Raw genomic sequence first — 19,329 nt, 5'->3', positions numbered from 1 at the left:
ATTGTTGTTCTATCAGCGTCGATGGATAGCCCCTCTCAAAGAATTTTTCAGACATTTCCACAAGCTGTTTTTCCTTACGGGAGTCATCCGTGTTGTTGCGGACCACCCGCAGGAGTTGAGAGGAACTGACACCTTCTTTTTGGAATTTGGGGTGAAAGCTATGATAGTGGAGAATGGAATTTTATTTTTGTGGAAATGTCTGAAAAATTCTTGGAGAGGGGCTATCCACCGACGCTGATAGAACAACAATGCTGCAAAGCACTGGATCTAACTCAGGACTTGGCTACTACTAAAAGAATTAGGAATGAACAACCTAAACGACTGAACTTTATAACTACCTACACCCCAGGATCTAGGCTGACGCAGGATGTGATCAACAAGAATTGGCTAATGTTGTCTAAGGACACAAGCCTTCCCTTCAAGGATATGCCGGAACCAAGGGTGATATACAAACGGGCAAGTAATCTGAGGGACCTGCTGGTGATAAGTGACCCTACACACTGCTACGAAAAACAGACATGGCTGAACAGAGGAAAACCAGGTTGCTACAAATGTGGCAGTTGCGTCACATGCAACAACCTCCTAGCAGGGACCACCTTCCAACATCCTCACAACAACAAGAGGTATAAAATTAAATACAGACTAACCTGCTCCACAGATTTTGTGATTTACGCTATCATCTGTCCATGTTCCAAATACTACATTGGTAAAACTGTGACACCGTTCAAGGAACGTCTGGCTAATCACAAGACGGCGATCCGTCAGGCCATTGACAAGGGACGGTCAGAACAGCCGGTGGCACGCCACTTTGCGGAAGCGGGCCACAGTGTTGCTTCACTTCGAGCAATTCTAATTGACCATGTCCCTCGCCTTAGGCGAGGTGGGGACAGAGGACGAGCATTGCTGAAACTAGAGGCTCGGTGGATTTTCACCTTGGACACAGTAACACCCCGAGGACTGAATGCCAACATAGACTTTGGTTGTTGTTACAAGTAATTTTTTGGACACTATGGGAGTCATCCTGTTGTAACATGTTTCTACCTACTCCTCTTGAGTATGATGCCAATGCAATGATAATATTTTGAGCTCCTTTGGCTTATATATACTTGCTACATCCCACATGCCCTGATACCATATTGGGTATAGAGGGCTGTGATATATGTTGAATCATTGGTTTTTGTAGCTTAATAAGCCTTTTTCTATTAATATGTGGTTAATTACCCTAGTACCAGTAAAATAGATATCTGTTTCTATTTAATAATTGTTTGCACTATTGCTCTTACAGGGCTTTTATTTATGGCCCGTATTTGTGTTCATCACTATGTCACTGTATATTTGTGCCCATCAGGTGTTTGGCGGTTGTTGCAATGTCTCGCACGCATCACCATGACAACCGGAGGTATTTGCTTACCCGGTGTTTGCCATGGATACCTGTGACACAGTCATTTCCACGCAACGCGGTATGACGTGATGACGTCATGACGCGCGTGCTGGGAATCAGCTGTTTTCGGATGTCCAGGTGAGTTTGATATGCGCGGGAGGGAGCGACACACCTCTGCATGCTGATTGGCCATCACTGTGTGTGGGGTAGGTATTTAGGGGTGGTGTTTGTAGGTTCACATTATCCGGTCTGTATACCATTGAGAAAGGCTCACGACAGAGCCGAAACGTCTGGTTTCTCTTCTGTTGAATAAATCGGATTTTTTGAAAAATTTCCTGTGTGCCGGCTGTTCTTGGATCACATTCAACAACGGAGGCCGTCCGTTGGACCCAGTTCTTTCATACTATATATATATATATATATATATATATATATATATATATATATATATATATATACTCTTTATTTATAAGGTGTATCATTTCTTTTTTTTAAGTAGTTTGGATAAATTGGTTGATATTTCAACAATAGTTTATTTAATATAACAAACACTTTATAAATAGCTGTAGTTTACAAATCTGTAGCTTATTTATTTATATAGAGATATATATAGTTTATTGGAAAAATATAATATATTTATATAATTATTTATTTGGGATAGTAGATTATCCAAATAAGGTGTCACTACACCTGAAGCTTTTTTTTATTTAGCATTTATTTAGGACAGTAGTTTGTCCAAATAGGGTGTTGCTACAACTCTAGCTTATATATTTAAAATAAGTGTGACCAAATAGGGTGTTGCTATACCTGTAGTTTATTATATATAATATATTTTTTATATATTTAGGACAGCAGTCCATAAAAATACAGTATTGCTACACCTGTAGCTTAACTATTTATTTATATAAAATCAGAGTTACAAAATAGGTTGTTTCTACATCTGTAGCTTAAAAAATAAATAGACTGCCCTCTGGGCAGGCTTATCGACTAGTTACATATAATATTCATTGAAACAATATTAAAAACATTAAAATCAAATATGCACAGTTATGAATAATAGTGCAGCACTATTCACAATAGATATATATGGTATGTGTGTATAAATATATATATATATATATATTTATATAGAAATCAGAATCAAGTGCACTCGCTCTATCAATCAACATCTACCGGGGTGCATATGCATATGAAAATACACATGAGAACATAGTCAAAATAAATGCAGCACTCACCGGATTTTTAAAAAGATTTAAAATGCCATATCCCAAATGTTTTGGTGTCCAACTGACACCTTTATCAATAGGCAAACAAAATAACGCATTTATCATTTTGTATCACTATATCCAAAATGAAAGAAAAAAGATGGTGTACCAAAAAAAAAAAAGTGCATAGTGCTATATTGCCAAATAATATTTAAAAATATATAACCAGTGCTTATATAATAAGGCTTACTAGACTATAGGTACACCATCTTTTTATTTTATTTTTATAGCCACACCATGTTTTCTATAGGTACACCATAGAATTTATACAGACACTTTGGTCACTTGACAGTCTGCATTTAATTTTATAAATTAACACAAAGATACACATTTTTTTGATACACAATTTTTCAGATATTTTTATTTTTCATTTTTCTTTATTTCTTCAGTGGACATCCTCTTGAGATTAACTACAATTTTTTGCTAGGATACCTTTTTTTTCTTTTCTATATCACATTAAAGTTTTTTTGGATTACGAATTAACCACACATTGTGGTACCATGGACACATTTTTTCGGAAATAATTTCTCGATGAAGTAACTAAATTTGATGTTTCCTCTTTTAGCAAATATACGGCTAGATTACGAGTTTTGCGTTATGAGTGAAAAAGCAGCGTTATAGGTTATAACGCTGCTTTTTCACTACCGCTGCTATTACGAGTCTTGTCAATAAAGCTGTACCACACACTTTTTTGGCCGTAACGCAAATTAACTTACACAATTTGCGTAAAGTCTTTTTTCAATGGGACTTCCATAGCGCCGTTATTACAAGCTTTTTCTGGGAGGCCAAAAAGTAAGCGGTACAGCCTATACCGCAAGATTCGCAACGCAATCTAAAGTCAGTAGTTATGAGTTTTACGCTACAAAGCTGTAACAAAAAACTCATAACTAAAGTGCTAAAAAGTACACTAAAACCCAAAACTACCTATTAACCCCTAAACCGAGGCTCTCCCGCATCGCAAACACTAAAATAAAATTATTAACCCCTAATCTGCTGCTCCCGACATCGCTGCCACTATAAAAAACATATTAACCACTAAATCGCTGCACTCCCGCATCACAAACACTAGTCTGCCACCCCTAACATCACCGCCACCTACCTACATGAGATAACCCCTAATCTGCCACCCCTAACATCGCCTCCACCTACCTACATTTATTAACCCCTAATCTGCCACCCCCAACGTCGCCGCCACTATAGTAAATTTATTAACTCCTAAACCTAAGTCTAACCCTAACACCCCCTAACTTTAATATAATTAAAATAAATCTAAATAAAACCTACTATCATTACCTAAATTATTCCTATTTAAAACGAAATACTTACCTATAAAATAAACCCTAAGCTAGCTACAATATGTCACGCTCAGCTGCTGGGAAGCTCTGCAGTCCTCTCTGTGTGCTTGATTGACAGGTGTCTGAGCCACCCCTTCCTGATGATGTCACAACCAGGCTTTTTATTCTGGCTTCCTGTTTCTCCAGTGTCCGTTTGTTTGTTAACTTTGAGGCTTCTGTTAGGATTTCGCTGAGGAATCTCTCTAACTGCTGCTTTTCTGTTGCCAATCTCTTCAAGGACTTACTATGCTGGATTAACCTTCAACCTCCTGAATACCTGTCTCCAAACAATGCAAGTACTGTTTGTTTTGTGAAACTTTCAAACTTCCTGTTTACCTGCTGCAAACCCTGCATATTCAGACTACTCTGTGTAGTGCAAACTATTCAAATACTGTTATTTCTGTGAATCCTTCAATTTGCATTTTTACCTGTTTCCAAACTCTGCAAATACTATTATTCAGTGTAAACCTTCAAACTGCTGGATATCCTGTTGCCAATCTCCACAAGTACTGATTATCTGTGTTAACCTTCAAACTACCAGCTTACCTGTTGCTATAACTGCAAGTTCTGACAACACAGTGTTAACCTTCAAACTACCTGATTACATGTTATTAATTCTGCAAGTTCTGACTACACAGTGTTTACCCTCAAACTGCCTGATTACCTGTTGCATACTCTGCAAAGACTGTCTACACAGTGTTAACTCTCAAACTGCCTGATTACCTGTTGCATACTTTGCAAAGACTGTCTACACAGTGTTAACTCTCAAACTGCCTGATTACCTGTTGCATACTCTGCAAAGACTGTCTACTCAGTGTTAACCCTCAAACTGCCTGATTACCTGTTGCATATTCTGCAAAGACTGTCTACACAGTGTTAACCTTCAGACTGCCTGATAACAAATGACCTACTCTTGCATTATTAACTGTTTCCTGTTTTACCCTTCTTCTGTCTGAGTATAAGTGACTATCCCTGCTCTCCTGATTCTGTGGAAGGCATTTCCTGAAACCAGTTCCTTATTCAGAAGTCTATCTGGCTGATATCATGAATTACTTTGGCACAGGCTAACCCTGCTCCATATCGTGAGTACTTTGTTTTTTGGAGGTTGTCGTGGGGTCATGTCCTGGATTAAACTCAGAGTGCAAGGGTGTTGTTTAAGTTCACCCTTGCATTTGGGTCTACTTCTGGATATTTCCTAACCTGACAGTACAAACGGACCATAATATGGACCCTGACGAGTTATCCAGGGCTGTGGCTCTACAAGGGCAACTTCTAGGAAATCATTGTGCTCATTTGCAATCTTTGGATTCCAAGCTTGACCAGATTACTGCTCTGCTACATAACCTCTCCGCTCCTTCTCAAGCGACGGTGACTCCTGCTGCCACTGCTACTAGCACCAATGCTGTCTTTAATCCACCTCAAACTGTTGGACAGAATATACCACAAATCCCACTTCCAGATAAATATGACGGTAATCCTGAAGAATGCCGTGGATTCCTTAATCAGTGTCGTTTACACTTCAGAAACAATCCTCAAGTTTTTTCCAATTCTACTTCCAAAATCACCTTTATTATTTATCTCTTGAAGGGTAAGGCTCTAGCCTGGGTGTCCCCTCTTTTAGAGAAGAATGATCCGTTACTACAGGATGTGGAATTATTTGCGTCCATTTTTTCTTCTGTTTTTGACAAGCCTGGGAGGTCTGCAGCTGCTGAGGCAGGATTGTTGGGTCTGAGACAGGGATCCCTTTCGGTAGCTCAATATGCTATTGAATTCAGGACTTTAGCCGCAGAAACTGATTGGAACCATGGAGCCTTACGGGCAGCCTTTCGCAAAGGACTTTGCGAACGCCTTAAGGATGAACTAGTATTTCGGGAACTCCCCAATTCATTGGAGGGTCTTATCAATTTATGTATTACTCTTGACGCCCGGCATTCTGAACGTCTTCAGGAGAGAGATAGGAATCAGAGATCCTTTGTTAAATCTTCATTTCGTCCTCCTATTCGAACCTCAAGTCTTTCTAATAATAATTCCCAATCTCCTGAGTCTGTGGAACCCATGGAAGTAGGAGCTATTAAATTGTCAGAAGCTGAACGCCATAGAAGGCGTACTCTTGGGTTATGTCTGTATTGTGGTACCAAAGGACATTTACTGAAGGACTGTCCTATCCGGCCAGTAAAAGCCAAGGCTTAACTTTTGATAGAGGGACAGAGTTAAGCCAGAATCCCATGTCTTCCCTCAATTCTAAACTTTTTGTTCCTGTAACTATCTCTTTTGGAAACACCAAGTTTCGAGCTCAAGCTCTCATCGATTCTGGAGCTGATGGAGTATTCATTGATTCAAACTTTGCTGACTATCTCAGGATTCCTCTTCAAGCCAAGAAAAAGTTAATTAAGGTAACTACTGTCATTGGACAGCCTCTAGGTACTGGTATCATAAAACATTCTACCATTCCTCTTCTTTTGACTGTGGGCATACTTCATTCTGAAATTATTCGTTTTGATGTCATCTCTTCTCCCCACATACCATTGATTCTGGGGTTACCTTGGTTGCAGCTTCATGATCCAGTTTTCTCATGGTCTAAAGGAGAACTTATTTCCTGGGGAACTACCTGTTTCAAACATTGCCTGCAAAATCCCTCTAAACCATCCTGTCCTGTCGTAGCTATGGTGGAAGTTCCTGAATCATTGCCCAATTACTATCATGACTTTAGTGAGGTGTTTTCTAAAAAAGAGGCTGAGACGTTACCTCCACACCGGATATTTGACTGTCCTATCGAATTGTATTCAGGGGCTCCTCTACCTAAGGGAAGGACCTATCCCCTCTCTCATCAAGAAAATGTCTCTCTTGAGGAATACATAAAGGACAACTTAGCCAGAGGATTCATTCGTCCTTCCTCTTCACCTGTGGGTGCAGGTTTTTTCTTCATTGGGAAAAAAGATGGAGGTCTTCGTCCCTGTATTGATTATCGAGCCTTGAATCAGATTACTGTCAAAAACAGCTATTCTTTGCTGCTCATTTCTGAGTTATTCGATCGTCTTCAAGGTGCTTCTATTTTTTCCAAGTTAGATCTCCGTGGGGCCTACAATCTGGTCAGAATCCGTAAAGGAGACGAATGGAAGACGGCATTTAACACTAGATTTGGTCACTATGAGTATCTAGTAATGCCATTTGGATTGTGCAATGCACCAGCAGTTTTTTAGCACTTTGTTAACGAAATCTTCAGAGATTATCTAAATCAATTTGTTATCATTTACCTCGATGACATTCTAATCTATTCAAAAACATTACAGGAACATGTACATCATGTAAGACTGGTTCTTCAGAGGTTACGAGACAATTCCCTGTTCGCTAAATTGGAGAAATGCTCTTTTCATCAGAGTTCCATCCCCTTTTTGGGGTATATCATTTCTGAATCAGGTTTTGAGATGGATCCTGCTAAACTGTCGGCTATCAAGGACTGGCCCAGACCAACTACTCTCAAATCCCTGCAGAGGTTTCTTGGCTTTGCCAATTACTATAGAAAGTTTATAAAGAACTTTGCTGACATCACGTCTCCACTCACTTCTCTTACTAAGAAAGGGCAAAATTGTAAGAACTGGTCCTCTTCGGCAGTACATGCTTTTGAAACACTAAAATCAGCATTTTCTTCTGCACCTCTTCTCAGTCATCCAATTCCTGATTTCCAGTTTATTTTGGAGGTTGACGCTTCCTCTATAGCAGCTGGAGCTGTTCTCTCCCAACGTGATCCAACTACCAGAAAGATACATCCTGTGGCGTTCTTTTCGAAAAAATTCAATCCTGCCGAGTTAAATTATGATGTGGGCAATAAGGAACTTTTGGCTATAAAATTAGCTTTGGATGAATGGAGGCATTGGTTAGAGGGTACCAGTCAACCTTTTTTCATTCTGACAGATCACAAGAATCTTTTATACCTCCAAACAGCTACACGTCTCAATCCTCGTCAGGCTCGGTGGGCCTTGTTCTTCTCCAGGTTTAATTTTGTACTTTCCTATGTTCCTAGTTCAAAAAATTCCAAGGCAGATGCTTTATCTAGGCAGTTCCAATCTTCTGAACTTTCTCCATTGGATTCAGAACCTATACTACGTCCAGTCAAAGTTTTGGCTCAAGTATCTTCTTTTCCAGTACAGGCTTTAAATGCTGCTCAAGTCCGGGTACCATCTTCTTGTAAACTACCTTCTGGTATCCTGTATGTACCCAAAGGATTACGTCTTCAGCTTCTACGTTGGGCTCATGACAACATTTCAGCAGGTCATCCGGGAATAACCAATACATTGTGGAAACTGAAGCAGCATGTTTGGTGGTCCACTATGAGGAGGGATGTTAAGGATTATATTGCTGCTTGTAGTTCTTGTGCTTCGAACAAACAATCTTCTCATCGACCGTTTGGTCTATTACACCCTCTTCCTATTCCTCATTACCCTTGGTCTCACTTATCCATGGACTTTGTTACAGATCTTCCTGTTTCTGCTGGAAATACGACCATTTGGGTAGTGGTGGATCGGTTCTCCAAGTCTGCTCACTTCATACCTCTTCCAGGCTTGCCTACAGCTCAAAGACTTTCTGAACTCTTTGTTCTACATATATCTCGTTTACATGGTTTTCCCACTGACATAGTCTCAGATCGTGGAGTCCAATTTGTTTCCAAATTTTGGAGGTCTTTTTGTAAACACTTCAGAATCAACATATCACTTTCTACTGCACACCATCCTCAATCCAACGGACAGACTGAGCGTGTAAATCAAGCCTTGGAATCTTTTCTAAGACATTATGTAGACCATCACCACTCCAACTGGTCTCAGTTATTGCCTTTGGCGGAATTAGCTCACAACTCACGTTATAACGCCTCATTACAGACCTCTCCCTTTAAGGCAGCTTATGGATTTGAACCTAGAACCTTTCCTATGATTACCAGTTCTACTGAAGTCCCTGGAGCAGATCGTATAGTGAAAAATCTCAGTAATCACTGGCAACTCATTGGTCAAAATCTACTCTCTTCTTCCTTAAGACATAAGAAATTTACTGATCGCAGAAGGTGCAAGGCTCCTTTACTTCGTACTGGAGACAGAGTATTTTTATCCACCAGATTCATACGTCATACTAAAACAACCTTGTACCAAGTTGGGTCCTAAGTACATTGGACCTTTTCGAATTGTTTCCAGAGTTTGTTCTTCTGCATACCGCCTGGCCTTACCCAAGACTCTCAAGATCCATCGAGTGTTTCATGTCTCCCTACTCAAGCCAGTTATCTACAATCGGTACTCTATCAAGAGTAAACCACCTCCTCCACTTTCCGTAGAGGGAACTTCTGAGTTTGAAGTCAGCCAGATTCTCGATTCCAAGCTACGGGGCAATCGGCTGTACTACCTGGTCCATTGGAAGGGTTATCCTATCTCTGAACGATCTTGGGAACCAGCCTCTCATGTTCATGCTCCAGCTCTTGTCAAGTCTTTTCACAAGAAATACCCTGCCAGGCCCGGTCGGGTCCCCCGGAGGGGTCCTTGAGGAGGGGGCACTGTCACGCTCAGCTGCTGGGAAGCTCTGCAGTCCTCTCTGTGTGCTTGATTGACAGGTGTCTGAGCCACCCCTTCCTGATGATGTCACAACCAGGCTTTTTATTCTGGCTTCCTGTTTCTCCAGTGTCCATTTGTTTGTTAACTTTGAGGCTTCTGTTAGGATTTCGCTGAGGAATCTCTCTAACTGCTGCTTTTCTGTTGCCAATCTCTTCAAGGACTTACTATGCTGGATTAACCTTCAACCTCCTGAATACCTGTCTCCAAACAATGCAAGTACTGTTTGTTTTGTGAAACTTTCAAACTTCCTGTTTACCTGCTGCAAACCCTGCATATTCAGACTACTCTGTGTAGTGCAAACTATTCAAATACTGTTATTTCTGTGAATCCTTCAATCTGCATTTTTACCTGTTTCCAAACTCTGCAAATACTATTATTCAGTGTAAACCTTCAAACTGCTGGATATCCTGTTGCCAATCTCCACAAGTACTGATTATCTGTGTTAACCTTCAAACTACCAGCTTACCTGTTGCTATCACTGCAAGTTCTGACAACACAGTGTTAACCTTCAAACTACCTGATTACATGTTATTAATTCTGCAAGTTCTGACTACACAGTGTTTACCCTCAAACTGCCTGATTACCTGTTGCATACTCTGCAAAGACTGTCTACACAGTGTTAACTCTCAAACTGCCTGATTACCTGTTGCATACCCTGCAAAGACTGTCTACACAGTGTTAACTCTCAAACTGCCTGATTACCTGTTGCATACTCTGCAAAGACTGTCTACTCAGTGTTAACCCTCAAACTGCCTGATTACCTGTTGCATATTCTGCAAAAACTGTCTACACAGTGTTAACCTTCAGACTGCCTGATAACAAATGACCTACTCTTGCATTATTAACTGTTTCCTGTTTTACCCTTCTTCTGTCTGAGTATAAGTGACTATCCCTGCTCTCCTGATTCTGTGGAAGGCATTTCCTGAAACCAGTTCCTTATTCAGAAGTCTATCTGGCTGATATCATGAATTACTTTGGCACAGGCTAACCCTGCTCCATATTGTGAGTACTTTGTTTTTTGGAGGTTGTCATGGGGTCACGTCCTGGATTAAACTCAGTGCAAGGGTGTTGTTTAAGTTCGCCCTTACATTTGGGTCTACTTCTGGATATTTCCTAATCTGACACAATATAACTATTAGTTACATTGAAGCTAGCTTAGGGTTTATTTTTATGTTACAGTCAAGTTTGTATTTATTTTAACTAGGTAGAATAGTTACTAAATAGTTATTAACTATTTACTAACTACCTAGCTAAAATAAATACAAAGTTACCTGTAAAATAAAACCTAAACTGTTTTACACTAACACCTAACCTTACACTAAAATTAAACAAATTACCTAAATTAAATACAATTACCTAAATTACAAAAAAAAACCCACTAAATTACACAAAATAAACAAAGAAATTATCAGATATTTAAACTAATTACACCTAATCTAATAGCCCTATAAAAATAAAAAGCCCGCCAAAAATATAAAAAACCCTAGCCTAAACTAAACTACCATTAGCCCTTAAAAGGGCCTTTTGTGGGGCATTGCCCAAAAGAAATCAGCTCTTTTACCTGTACGAAAAAATACAAACAACCCCCCAACAGTAAAACCCACCACCCAAACAACCAACCCCCCAAATAAAATCCTAACTAAAAATGTAAACCCTTAAAAAAAACCTAACACTAACCCCCGAAGATCCACTTACAGTTTTGAAGACCGGACATCCATCCTCAACAAAGTTGGGAGAAGTCTTCATCCAAGCAGCAAGAAGTCCTCAACGAAGCCGGGAGAAGTCTTTATCCAAGCCGGCAGAAGTGATCCTCCAGGCAGCATCTTCTTTCTTCATCCTTCCGACGTGGAGCGGCTCCATCTTCAAGACATCCGGCGCAGAGCATACTCTTCTTTCCACGGCTTATGACGAATGAAGGTTCCTTTAAATTACATCATCCAAGATGGTTTCCCTAGAATTCCAATTGGCTGATAGAATTCTATCAGCCAATCAGAATTAAAGGTGAAAAAATCCTATTGGCTGATGCAATCAGCCAATAGGATTGAGCTAGCATTCTATTGGCTGTTCCAATCAACTAATAGAATGCAAGCTCAGTCCTATTGGCTGATTGGATCAGCCAATAGGATTGAAGCTCAATCCTATTGGCTGATCCAATCAGCCAATAGGATTTTTTCACCTTTAATTACGATTAACTGATAGAATTCTATCAGCCAATCGGAATTCAAGGGACGCCATCTTGGATGACGTCATTTAAAGGAACCTTCATTTGTCGTTAGCCGTGGAAAGAAGAGAATGCTCTTCGTCGGATGTCTTGAAGATGGAGCCGCTACGCGTCGAAAGGATGAAGTTAGAAGATGCCGTCTGGATGAAGACTTCTCCCGGCTTCGTTGAGGATGGATGTCCGGTCTTCAAAACTGTAAGTGGATCTTCAGGGATTAGTGTTAGGTTTTTTTAAGGGTTTATTGGGTTGGTTTTATTTTTAGGTTGGGGTTTGGGCACTGAAAAAGAGCTAAATGCCCTTTTAAGGGCAATGCCCATCCAAAAGCCCTTTTTTAGGGCAATGGGGAGCTTAGGTTTTTTTAGTTAGGATTTTATTTGGGGGGTTGGTTGTGTGGGTGTTGGGTTTTACTGTTGGGGGTTGTTTGTATTTTTTTTTTACAGGTAAAAAAGCTGATTTCTTGGGGCAATGCCCTGCAAAAGGCCCTTTTAAGGGCTATTGGTAGTTTAGGTTAGGCTAGGGTTTTTATTTTATTTTGGGGGGGGGGTTATTTTGATAGGGCTATTAGATTAGGTGTAATTAGTTTAAATATCTGATAATTTCTTTGTTTATTTTGTGTAATTTAGTGGGGGTTTTTTTATAATTTAGGTAATTGTATTTAATTTAGGTAATTTATTTAATTGTAGTGTAAGGTTAGGTATTAGTGTAAGACAGGTTAGGTTTTATTTTACAGGTTACTTTGTATTTATTTTAGCTAGGTAGCTAGTAAATAGTTAATAACTATTTAGTAACTATTCTACCTAGTTAAAATAAATACAAACTTGCCTGTAAAATAAAAATAAACCATAAGATAGCTACAATGTAACTATTAGTTATATAGTAGCTAGCTTAGGGTTTATTTTATAGGTAAGAATTTAGTTTTAAATAGGAATAATTTAGGTAATGATAGTAGGTTTTATTTCGATTTATTTTAATTATATTAAAGTTAGGGGGTGTTAGAGCTAGGGTTAGACTTAGGTTTAGGGGTTAATAAATGTAGTATAGTGGTGGCGACATTGGGGGCTGCAGATTAGGGGTTAATAAATGTAGGTAGGTGGTGGCGATGTAAGGGGCGGCAGTTTAGGGTTTAATAATATTTAACTAGTGTTTGTGATGCCGGAGTGCAGCGGTTTAGGGGTTAATATATTTATTATAGTGGCGGCGATGTCTGGAGCGGCAGATTAGGGGTTAATAAGTATAATGTAGGTGTTGGCGATGTCAGGGGCGGCAGATTAGGGGTTAATAAGTGTAAGATCAGGGGTGTTTAGACTCGGGGTTCATGTTAGGGTGTTAGGTGTAAACATAAATTTTGCTTCCCCATAGGAATCAATGTGGCTGCTTTACGGAGCTTTATGCTGCTTTTTTGTAGGTGTTAGGCTTTTTTTCATCTGGCTCTCCCCATTGATGTCTATGGGGAAATCGTGCATGAGCACGTAAAACCAGCTCACCGCGGCTTTCAACAGCACTTGTATTGGAGTGCGGTATGGAGCTCAATTTTGCTCTACGCTTACTTTTTGCCTGATAACGCCGGGTTTTTGGAAACCTGTAATACCAGCACTGTAGGGAAGTGAGCGGTGACAATAACGTGCAAGTTAGCACCGCACCCCTGATAACGCAAAACTCCTAATCTAGCCTATAGATTGTAGTAGTCTAATGTGTCAGAAGTAAACCTTAAAGGAACACTAAACCCATTTTTTTTCTTTCATGATTTAGAAAGAGCATGCAGTTTTAAACATCTTTCTAATTTACTTCTATTGTCTAATTTGCTTCATTATCTTGATATCCTTTGCTGAAAAGCATATCTAGATATGCTCAGAAGCAGCTGATTGTTGGCTTCACATAGATGCCTCGTGTGATTGACTCACTCATGTGGATTGCTATTTCTTAAACAAAGGATATCTAAAAAATGAAGCAAATTAGATAATAGAAGTAAATTGGAATGTTGTTTAAAATTGCATTCTCTACTTGAATCATGAAAGAACATTTTTGGGTTTAGTGTCCCTTTAAGCTAAGCTCAAATAACCTATTCCTTCCATAAAGATGTCAAGTAGAACCAATAAACCAAACAAAATCACATGAGCCCAATTGACCAAACAAAATTAAATAAGCCCAATAAATCAAACACAATTGAATATACTTGACTATACAGAAGTATTTCCTCTGATGAACTTTTGTTGCAATATTGTTTTAAATATCCTGCACATCTTCTAGGCATACTCATGAGTACAGAGAAGACAGGACTTTTATCATTATTATTATTATACTTTATTTATGAAGTACCAACACATTCTGCAGCGCTGTCCATGGGTAAAATTAATTTAAATAAAACAATTATATAAAACTGGACAAAATTTACAAACACATACAGAAGGAATTGAGGGCCCTATTCCCACAGGAATTTACAATCTAGAAGGTTAGGAGATTGAGAAACAGGAGGTGAGGACTGCAAGATTGAGAAAGATGTTAATGCATAGTTAGATGAGGGAAGTGAAGGAAGGACAGTTCCAGATACTTTAACACGTATCGAATTTGTATTTTAAAGATGCTGCTACTGGATACATTTGTTCAGCTGTATTGCTAGTTGGTACGGAGGAATACACTACTGGTCACGTGGGGCGACCTAACCTATAGTAGTCGCAATGCTAAAAAGGTTTCATTCTGAATATATTTTAAACTAGCAGCGGCACACTACAATGAGGATGATAGGACATAAGTGTTTGGATACACACCACTTTTGAGACCAGAATACTATGGCTGGAAATTTTTATGACCAGTAGAACGGCTACAGTAAGGTACCACCTTACATATTTTTAACATTGAGCCACTAAGACTGGTATTATCATATTTAAAGGTGTAAAAAGGTAGCCATCGCTAAAACAATTATATAGTCTGAGGAGATCCTAATACAAGATTAACCACATCGTATTTCTGTAAAATTGATTAGGTAACGTTTCTTTCTATTTTTATTTTCAGTCATATTAACATAAGTTAACTAAATAAATATTTGTTTTATGGATTTTAGTAAGCCTAATCAGGGGTTATATCTACTAATACTAACTAATACTAGTATACCATAGCTTTTTAGCACCAGTTCATTTGATATTGTTTGGTTTATTGGTTCTTCTTTTAGCAACCACAAAGAAAGAAAGAAATAAGTATTGAAGCAAATAATACTCTACTTAAAAATGTCCACTAGATGGCAGGGCAGCTGATAGATTAGAACATACATATGGTTGAGATCTGGATTGTACTATTGAACACTGGGGTATATAAGAAATGAATTTTAGGTATGTAATTTAACTTGACAAAGGTCCATGTGTGGGGTGAAACGTTAGTTTGCATATAGACTGTTTGATGTATTGAAATATGCCCCCCTCCACATTTCTGAGATTAACATCTATTAGCAATATGCTCGGCCTTATTACGTATTGTCTGTATGACCAGGATAAAACCACTTTTCTTGAACATTTTAGCTTGTGGGTCCTAAAACTCAAAAGTCCTTAAATTGTATATGATTGTGGTCATGACTAAATTTAGTAAAAATGTAAAACAAAAGCTTTTTCCTAGTCCCCATAACCTTAAAAAAATCAAACTGTTATAAAGAGATCCTATAAAAAATCCTTTATATAATACTGTTAGTCCTTGCATGTGATGTTTATTTAATATGTACTTATGAAACAGGGTTTTCAAGTTTTAATATCCATTAAATGAGGATTTAAATGTAAATTTCAGTAATGTTGGCACTGGGTTGTTTTTTACATTTAATTTTTTAACCACTTATAAAAAATGCTTTAAAAAGTAAAAATTTAATTGAAAGTAACATCAGTTAGATACTATTTTACCTGGGTTGTAAATGTTTGTGTATGCTTAGAAAATGTTAGTGTCACCACCATATTATTATTACTATTAGTAGTAGTATGGCTGTATTTTAGTTGATTTGATGATCACTACATTGTAGCAAATGTATGGTTGACAATTAAATGAAGACTTTCACTGGCCAAAGACTAGAGCAATTTACTGAGTGAATTTTAGTTTATTATGTATTGAATACAAAGCCAATTCCTAGTTTGAAAGAAAAAAACAAAAACGCATTTGATAGAATATCATATTATGTAAGTTGTAATGTTAGGTTTTGTATATCTGGTGTTTCTCTAGTATTATAGGGCCCATTTATCATATAAATCAAGCAACTTATGAGCACAAAACCTCAGTTTAATGAAATAGTTAAAATAATTGTGTTTTTCCCCAGCAATAATAAAACTAAACTCTAAATGATGTATGTATGCTGAATTTCCATTTTTGCATATCGCATTCAGCAACATACCAATAAAAATAAAACATTTATACATGAGTATATAGTTCTACCCTTCATTTTTTTTATATACATTTATCAAGTAAAGTTTAAAATAAAGTAAAGCACAGACTGAATGTTAATAAATAAATAACAACCAATTTTTTAAATGAGAATGGAATGGAATTTGTTAATTAACCTACAGGGAGTGCAGAATTATTAGGCAAATGAGTATTTTGACCACATCATCCTCTTTATGCATGTTGTCTTACTCCAAGCTGTATAGGCTTGAAAGCCTACTACCAATTAAGCATATTAGGTGATGTGCATCTCTGTAATGAGAAGGGGTGTGGTCTAATGACATCAACACCCTATATCAGGTGTGCATAATTATTAGGCAACTTCCTTTCCTTTGGCAAAATGGGTCAAAAGAAGGACTTGACAGGCTCAGAAAAGTCAACAATAGTGAGATATCTTGCAGAGGGATGCAGCACTCTTAAAATTGCAAAGCTTCTGAAGCGTGATCATCGAACAATCAAGCGTTTCATTCAAAATAGTCAACAGGGTCGCAAGAAGCATGTGGAAAAACCAAGGCGCAAAATAACTGCCCATGAACTGAGAAAAGTCAAGCGTGCAGCTGCCAAGATGCCACTTGCCACCAGTTTGGCCATATTTCAGAGCTGCAACATCACTGGAGTGCCTAAAAGCACAAGGTGTGCAATACTCAGAGACATGGCCAAGGTAAGAAAGGCTGAAAGACGACCACCACTGAACAAGACACACAAGCTGAAACGTCAAGACTGGGCCAAGAAATATCTCAAGACTGATTTTTCTAAGGTTTTATGGACTGATGAAATGAGAGTGAGTCTTGATGGGCCAGATGGATGGGCCCGTGGCTGGATTGGTAAAGGGCAGAGAGCTCTAGTCCGACTCAGACGCCAGCAAGGTGGAGGTGGAGTACTGGTTTGGGCTGGTATCATCAAATATGAGCTTGTGGGGCCTTTTCGGGTTGAGGATGGAGTCAAGCTCAACTCCCAGTCCTACTGCCAGTTTCTGGAAGACACCTTCTTCAAGCAGTGGTACAGGAAGAAGTCTGCATCCTTCAAGAAAAACATGATTTTCATGCAGGACAATGCTCCATCACACGCGTCCAAGTACTCCACAGCGTGGCTGGCAAGAAAGGGTATAAAAGAAGAAAATCTAATGACATGGCCTCCTTGTTCACCTGATCTGAACCCCATTGAGAACCTGTGGTCCATCATCAAATGTGAGATTTACAAGGAGGGAAAACAGTACACCTCTCTGAACAGTGTCTGGGAGGCTGTGGTTGCTGCTGCACGCAATGTTGATGGTGAACAGATCAAAACACTGACAGAATCTATGGATGGCAGGCTTTTGAGTGTCCTTGCAAAGAAAGGTGGCTATATTGGTCACTGATTTGTTTTTGTTTTGTTTTTGAATGTCAGAAATGTATATTTGTGAATGTTGAGATGTTATATTGGTTTCACTGGTAAAAATAAATAATTGAAATGGGTATATATTTGTTTTTTGTTAAGTTGCCTAATAATTATGCACAGTAATAGTCACCTGCACACACAGATATCCCCCTAAAATAGCTATAACTAAAAACAAACTAAAAACTACTTCCAAAACTATTCAGCTTTGATATTAATGAGTTTTTTGGGTTCATTGAGAACATGGTTGTTGTTCAATAAAAAAATTTATCCTCAAAAATACAACTTGCCTAATAATTCTGCACTCCCTGTATTTTTTTAGGGGGGGGGCATACATTTAAAGAGACCATATACTCTCTCTATTACAATTGCTATTAAGCTTTGAATTACCTACAGTGTTTGCTTTGTTATTTATATGATTAACTAAGTACATGTAATTCATTGACAAGAGTAGATCAGATATAGTATAACCAGAACTTGCAGGTAACCAAAATGTTTTTGAATAAGAAAAATATGTGTGGACTTGTCATCCTTCCTGTTTTTAGATCCAGGCGTGTAGCTGTGAGGTTGAGGGAGGTGTCTGAAACTCAGTATGCAGAAATGGAAAACCATAACAAAGAAAGTCTTGAATAAACTTTTACTATTAATGTAGATATAGGTAAAACAAATTGAGGTCAATATTGAACCAGATACGTTTTTACAATGAAAACTTCAAACACATGTCAGCAAGCATAGAACCCAGTGGGTACTGTTGGTGAGGAATGCCCATGAACAAGAGGGTATATATATGCACAAGTCTCTCATCAAGCACAGAACCCAGCAGGTACTGTTGGTGAGGAATGTCCAGGAAGAAAAGGGCATGTATAAGTAAGCACACGTCTCTCAACAAGCACAGCAGATGTCTTTAATCTCAGCAGTATTATAAGCATACACAAGTATCACAACCGAGGTCTTGTGTATGCTTGTACTACTGCTGTGACCAAAGTATCACAGCAGAGGTCTTTGGTCACAGCAGTAGTATAGGCATACCCAAGTATCACCGCAGAGGTCTTTGGTCTCGGCAGTAGTATAAGCATACATAAGTATCACAGCAGAGGTCTTTGGTCTCAGCAGAAGTATAAGCATACACAAGTATCATGGCAGAGGTTTTTGGTTTCAGCAGTAGTATAAGCATACCCAAGTATCACAGCAGAGGTCATTGGTCTCAGCAGTAGTATACGCATACCTAAGTATCACAGCAGAGGTCTTTGGTCTCAGTGGCAGGATAAGCATACCTAAGTATCTCAGCAGAGGTCTTTGGTATCAGCAATGGGATAAGCATACCTAAATATCATAGCAGAAGTCTTTGGTCTCAGCAGAAGGGCAGACACAGGTATCAGTAGAGGAGCAGAAACCAGGAAAGAGAGCCTTCCAAGGCAATTACTCAGTACAGAGTGAGTTACTGAGTAACCTTTTATAGGCACTCCCACACTTGTGCCCTCCATGTGGGAGTTCCTGAAATTAGTGCCTGGCCCTTTGAATCTAGGCAGTATATGGCCGCGCGTACCTAGAGAATTGTAGCTGCTGGAAGACTGGTCTCGGCGTCTCTCCTTGTGGGATGCCGAGACAGACAGCTGGGTCCTCTTACATTCACTGCAACGGCGGCTAGGAGAGCAGGTCATTTGGGGGCATGTATTCACTGTAACGGTGGCTAGAGGAACCTAAAAGTGCCCCCTCCCTAGGCTTCACCTCCAGGGATGACTGTGGGCAGGATGGT

This window comes from Bombina bombina, chromosome 3, assembly GCF_027579735.1.
Source record: "Bombina bombina isolate aBomBom1 chromosome 3, aBomBom1.pri, whole genome shotgun sequence".
NCBI lineage: Eukaryota > Metazoa > Chordata > Amphibia > Anura > Bombinatoridae > Bombina > Bombina bombina.
This window is presented reverse-complemented; position numbering follows the sequence as displayed.